At 33.9% G+C, this 7078-nt stretch overlaps 1 non-coding gene across 1 annotated transcript; it reads right to left on the minus strand.

Moving 5' to 3' along the window:
* Positions 1 to 1528: 1528 nt before the first annotated feature.
* TRNAE-UUC (transfer RNA glutamic acid (anticodon UUC)) lies at positions 1529 to 1608 on the minus strand. Its single transcript has one exon. It is a non-coding gene; the product is annotated as a tRNA-Glu (tRNA).
* Between the last annotated feature and the right edge of the window lie 5470 nt (positions 1609 to 7078).

Here is a 7078-nt window from a genome sequence, read left to right on the forward strand (position 1 = left end):
TGTCAACTGAACAGATTTTCCATTCTGTGTTTTTGATCTCATAAAATCAGATTGCCCATAGCTGTGTTTTTGATCCCATAATTTCTTCTTTCACATTTATAGCTGTTTCCTGGCGAGGTTTGGGTATCTGTCTATTGCACCTGATTCATGGGCACTTGGGCTGACCTCAGAAAGGACAGAGTGAAATTTCATAGAGCACTTTGGCATGTCTCTCTCCGCCATTTCTCATAGACTCTGGGCATAAATAATTTGTTAGGCACAGAATGTGCAGAAATGTAAAGAGGAGTGGCTGATGAGGTAGTGAGTCAGGAGACATTATTATGTGTGGGCATCTGATGGAAGATTTAGGATGCCAAAGAGTTTGGAGTTGATCTGATAGCAGAGAAGAAGTCCTTGAGTAAGGGAATAGTGTAATGAAAACTACATTTTATAAGAACACCTTGATATAATGTCTTGGATAAGCTAACATGGGAAAAAAGTAGGAAGCAATTACAAGTTATTATTCTATGGACAGGAGATAATGAGGTTTTTAATGATTATTTTAAGATTTCTCTGCTTAAGTAGAATATGATTAAAGGTAGAAATAATATTCTTTTCTAAATTTTTGAGCAACTGGAAAACATAAAGATTTAGATAGTCTTGAAAAAATTGAAGTAATGAGTTTAAGGTTGTACTAATTTTCACCTTCCATTTTCCATCCTAGATTTCTTTATTCTATACCTCTGTCTGTCTTGATTATACAGTTTCTGCCCTGAATTGAATGATGTAGAAGTGATTTTAGGTTTCTATAATTAAACATTTTTACTTGAAAGAGAAGTTTTAGGTAATCCGTAGTAATACCTATCTATCTGTGTTTGTTTCTTTCACTAAAAATGGTTTAACATAACACATAATTAATCTTTACCAACAAAAATACAAACTATAAAATTTTGAAATATGAATTTTATCCAGTTATACATTCATCATCATCTATTTGCTCATTCATTCAGCAAATATTTATATTCTTAAGAACTTGTAATTAGCATTTATCAAGCATTTCAGGGTGACTTTGAAAGGTAGATCCGTGTGGGTTTTGATCTTGTACTTCTGAGTTCCTCTTAGGATCCACTACTTCAAAATTCTCCCTGGTAGTCTTAGATAAGACAATTGCAACCATATATACCACCTAGATTATACCCAGAAATTGAAATAGATTAAAAACCAACTCAAAAAAATACGTGAGGGTTTGTTATCTCAAATGGTGGTATGTTTCTCTATTTCTTGCTAAACAGAGGCATATGTTCATTAAAGAAGAACGGTAAAACCCAGTCTACTTCTATTATTTCATATCAACTCTCTAGACCTGAGCTAATTTACTAGCCACTAACTAAACGTAGCTAGTCTTAATTGTGATGTGCTATATGTATAAAATACACGACAGATTCTTAAGATTAGTACAAAAGAAAAAGTGTAAAATATTTCATTAATAGTTTTTGTGTTAATTACATCCTTTTTTTTTGGCTGCACCCTGTGGCTTGTGGGATTTCAGTTCCTCCACCAGGGATTGAACCTAGGCTCCAGGCCCTCTGCAGTGAAAGTGCAGAGTCCTAACCACTGGACCACCAGGGAATTCCCTGATTACATCTTGAAATAATATTTTTGAAATAGTGAGTTAAATAGATATTTTATTTAAATTATGTCATTTATTTTTTAACATAGCTACTAGAAAAGCTAAAGTTCAACATGTAGCTCACATATTTTTACATGACAGCACTTACTCTAGATTAAATATTCTTGTGAATAGTTCTACAGATGAGTAGGCCTATGAAAATTCTATTTGCCAGATTTTCTTTGGCTTTGTCCACAGTAAAATGCCACATTTGTTGGAGTCCACATCTATTCTACCAAAATACTACACTAGTGATTCCCCATATCATTAGATAAGAGAGTAGAAGCATCTGTTTGAAGTTAGTACAAATGTGTATTTCTATGAATACGAAACAGAAAAAAATGATAGGAAGGAGAGGCAGCTATTCCCACTTTTTAAGAAGAATCACTGATTCATTTCTAATTGGCATGTGCTTGCTCTGTTTGCCAGCTCTGTCTCAGTGCAATGCATTTGAGATGATTATCCTTGAGGATGGTTCAATCTGCTAAATGTCATCACATTTCACTAAATTCAGTGAATCTTGAGCAAGGTACTTTGATCTACATAATCTCAGTAATAAAAAACCTGAGGCCCAAGAGAGGAAAATCTTCCTCTTCTTTCTTTTACTTTTTTTCGACCCCAAATTTATTCCAGTTGCTTTCACCTGATGAGATACATGTTGGAGCAGTCAATGCTTTCCCAGGGTAGACGAGTTGTCAACTCAGCCTCCACCTTTGTCCCAGACTATGACAACACAGACAAGTATTGTAGGAAAGTTAAACTGACCTCAATGACACCAGCCTTAAAAGGGAAACATGGCAACTTTTATTGAATATCTACTATGTGCCAGGCACTGAGGGTATTTACACGCATTCTGTCAATTAATCCCTATTCCAAGCTCATGAGAGTGTTTAATATAATAAAATAATATTTTTAATATTCCCATTTTATAGCAACCCCCCCTCCCCCAAATATCAGATTCCCTAGATGGAGCCTAGATTGGAAATCAGCTATCTTTAAGTCCATTCATGATTTTTCAAGTTATAATTTAGCTAAGAATGCATCCTCTGTTTCATTAGTTATTTGTCATCAATAAAATTATTAATAGACCCTCTTTAGGGTTTATTTATTATTTGCACTTCTTCCCCAACAATAAATAAGTTAGGATAAAAAAACACATTTTCTTATACTGTCTCACAATTACTTTTTAAGTAACATTACTTATAATTTATTCACATTTCACTAAATAGACTTCAGGATTGATTTTTACTTATCCTGAACAATTTCTGGTCATTTGTAAACTGTTACTTCTTTAAAAATAATGCCTGGGATTTCCCTGGTGGTCTAGTGGTTAAGACTGCACGCTTCCAATGCAGGGCACATGGATTTGATCCCTGGGCGGGGAACTAAGATCCCACATGCTGCAGAGCAGCCAAAAAATAAAAACGAAAAATAATGCCTAACTGGTATATACATTTTAAACTACATGCCAGGAACAGTTTTCAACACTTATATATATATATATATATATATATATATATATATATATATATATATATATATATATATATATATATATATATATACTTTGAACCTCTATTTTTTAGTTTCATGTGTACAGCAAAGTGATTCATTTACACACATATATATATATATATATATATATATATATATATATATATACATATATATATATATGTATATATATATATATCCAAATCCTATGATGTAGATACTATTATTATCCACATTCTACAAATATTGGAGGTTAATGACTACTAAGTAGAAGAGCCAGAATCAAGACCAGGCAACCTACTTCCAGAGTTTACATGTTAACTTCTATGTTATTCTGCTATTTTCTAATGAACAGGTTACCTACTCTTTACAGTTCTCTCTTCAGAAACACTTCAATTTATTGCCAGTTTCCATTTCCCAGGAAGAATAATAGAACCAATCAGAGAAACATTGTGGAAGATGAACTGAATTTAAGTAGTTAAATTTTGAAACAGAAGCAAATATTTAGATTATTTTTAATGTTTTATTCTGCATCTATATTTTGTGAATTACATATATTCTTTACTATAAATGTTCAGTAAGAATTCAAATTCAATTCAAATTTACCTAGTCTTGACTTAAATTAATGGTAAAACTATTGAGGAATTCTTGTACATTGCCAGTGGTTGGTATTTGCATTTTTCTCTGGGTCTCGCATCTTTCAGATCAAAAGACAGAATAGAATACAGTAGTGGAAAGACAGAATCCCCAGGCCCAGTCTCTGCCAAGCCTGAACACATCGGTGACACATCTTTTTAAAGCTGTCTTCTGTACCATATTTGCAGAGGTATCGCACACAACCTTCATTCAGTTGACCAGTTTTGCTTAGTTTGAACCAGTTCTTTTATCTACTTTAATTCCTTTGACTAGTTGACGTTCAAAATGTGCATCAGATCAGATGTATCTTTGAGCAGAGATTTCTCTTTACTTTCATAAAATGTACCTCAAAGTTTATTAAAGGCTTTCAGTGGCATTAAGAACTTTGTTTTCAAAATGTACAGTAAATTGCACAGAAAATGGTCTTTAATTTTTCTGATCTAATTTTGGAAATAATTTCCTGAATATTTTGCCCATTGTTCTGAGAATATGTGGAAAATGGTGCAGAATTTAACAGATGAAAGGATTTAATGTAAAGCCTATTTCCTTAAAGTTTCTGTGCTTTGAAATGTCTTAACATTACAGCTATTTTTTATTTTGAAGTGTGGTGTATGAAATTTTAATTCAAATGTGACAGTCCCCTAATTTGAGTTTCTTTCTATTGTGAGTGTGTGTTTGAAGAAAGTAAAGGCAAAGCAGCTTAAAGTATATATTGTTCTGAAATTTGGTTGTTATATTGATAATGACAATCAGCTTCTGTATTTGTCAGAGAATTGAAGGTTTAATTGCCAAGTTGGGATTCAAACAATTCTTCAGGTTTTTTAACATTTATACTGGTTTTTGCCTGTTCCTGGAGTTCAGGTTATCTCTCCTATTCAGTTTCAGTCCCCACTAAACACATTTGGGAGTGTATATATTATCAGGCAGCTATAATCTCTCTACTTTTGTGCACCTGCAAAGCAAGATCATAGAACAAGCTTAACTACCTAAAAACAGTAAGGAAGCATTCAATCTATAGACTAGAGGTGCTATACCATCATTCTACTAAATTCCCAAACTTCAAAATATCTGTGCAAATAAGCAAACACCTCAACAAAATATCATAATGAAAGTACTGCATTTTTTCTCTTTTCTTTCCCTCCTGAAGACTCCCATGTCACTTGGTTTAAAATTTTCCAATTTCGGCCTTCTGCACCTTGATATATCCTTTGCAATGACCTGGAAAGCACAGTATGATCTGACCCCTGCCTACCTCTTAGAACGTTATCTCTGTGATTCTCCCACTGCTCACTCTGTCAACACATTGACCCTCTTTCTGTTCTGACTGAGGGCCTTGGCATTGGTTATTCTTTCTAGGCCAAATATTTTCGCTTAGATCTTCTCATGTCTAAGTCCTTCTTACCATTCAGGTTTCAGCTCAAATATTACTTTCTCAAGGAAGTATTATCTCTCTACTCACTTTGAAGTAACTGCCATCCCTACCCTAAGTCATTTTAAATGATCTTGTTTATTTCCTTATTTTCTTTCTTCTCTCATTATATTCAGTTCCATGAGATCAAGAATCTTATAATTTTGGTTAATCCTTATATTTCCTTATACTTCCTGGCACATGGTAGGTACTAGGAAGTGGATAAATGGATAGAATAGGCACAACACAACTTACATTTTACATAGTGGCTGGATGGATCTGCTTTGTTTTTGGGCAGGATTTGTGTAAGGGTTGTAAAATAGCTTTCATCAGAGGAAAAGAAGATAAGTGGCTTTCAAAAGGACTGCATTCATTAATGAATGAGGAGCTGACAAGTCTTTTTTTTTTTTTTAAGATATATATATATATTTTAATTGGGGTACAGTTGTTTTACAATGATGTGTTAGTTTCTACTGTACAGCGAAGTGGAGTTCCCTGTGCTATACAGCAGGACAAGTCTTAAATAAAAATTTACAAAACAGTTCTAAGGCAAAAGGAGACAACATTAGTCACGTGGTAGCACCTCTGAAGATTAAAGATGAAATGAAATTAGACTAATTGCATGAAGGAGTTTCTTTGTTTGACGGTAATCATTATTTGGAATCACCTACACCCCAAATCTATCTTACTAGATTTCAGGAAGAGAAAGACAATTACTTGGCACAAATCCATTTTCTTCCTTTCTTACTGTAAAGCTTCAGTGCTTTTGGTTTGATAAATTGCCTAAACTACCTGGCTGGCTTGAAGGGAAAGTTATGTTTTTACATTTATATTAAACAAAAAACTTGGGCTTTAAAAATAAATCATCACATCTGATGGTACTGTCTCTCTTTCATTTGTTTGCTATCAAGTGTGAGTTAAAGGTTACATGCAGAAGAATCCCAGGAGAGCAATTTACACTTCAGGTAGCAGTAAAGCCCTGTAACCAATAACCATCACAAACAGAGGAGCTGTCAAAGACCAAATTTATTGCTCCCATCCCCAGAGTCCTTTTGTTTTCAGAAGACACTGAAATATGTTCTCTTTTCTTAGCCCACGAGAATTTCAAAGGTGTCCTTTGACCTGTCTTTTGGCACCATACAATAAATATAGAAAATTCCCCAACACTGCCTTAAGATCACATATTGGAGGAAAGAGAGTGGGCACACAGATGTTATACTGAATGACAATAACTTTATTGTCTTAATGCTTTTAAAATTTGGTGCAGGGTGTGGACTCAGCATAACTGTTGGTAGGCAATGTTTCCTCATTATAAGCCTTCCCTAGGAAAATAATATAAACTGTACCTAACTCACTCTGCCATTCCTGGCTTGGTGCTAGTGTCTCCCAGGGCCTGTTATTACTATGTACATTTAAGTTCATGATGAATTTCTTCTAGCCTTTTCTTCAAAGTTTTACCTTTCTAATCTTTCCAAATGACTATAATAATCAATATTCAACTTTCTAGCTGTGTGACTTTTTAAATTCCTTTAATTTTTCTGGACCTAAATATTCTCACTTGTAAGATATTGCCACTGAAGGCATTATCTGGGATCTTTCCCAGCATTAAAATATAAAGTTAAAGTAATCAAGGAACTTCTCCACATGAGGCAGCTCCTTCTGACAAGATACTAGTAATATTAATATATGTAACCTGTATGTCACTTTTCATACAGAAAGAAGTGGATGAACTGTTTTTTGATAACTTTTATGAGCAGTTTTTACTAAATCAAAGAAGACATTCAGGATAAAAGCATTATAAAGGTAGCAAGGATTCTAGCTTGAGCACTAGCTGGTCTTTCAATATGGCAAACAGCAGTGAGGACAGGGGCCGAAGTGGGAGACATTAGATT

This window comes from Lipotes vexillifer, unplaced genomic scaffold (genome assembly GCF_000442215.2).
Source record: "Lipotes vexillifer unplaced genomic scaffold, Lipotes_vexillifer_v1.1 scaffold1402, whole genome shotgun sequence".
Lineage (NCBI taxonomy): Eukaryota > Metazoa > Chordata > Mammalia > Artiodactyla > Lipotidae > Lipotes > Lipotes vexillifer.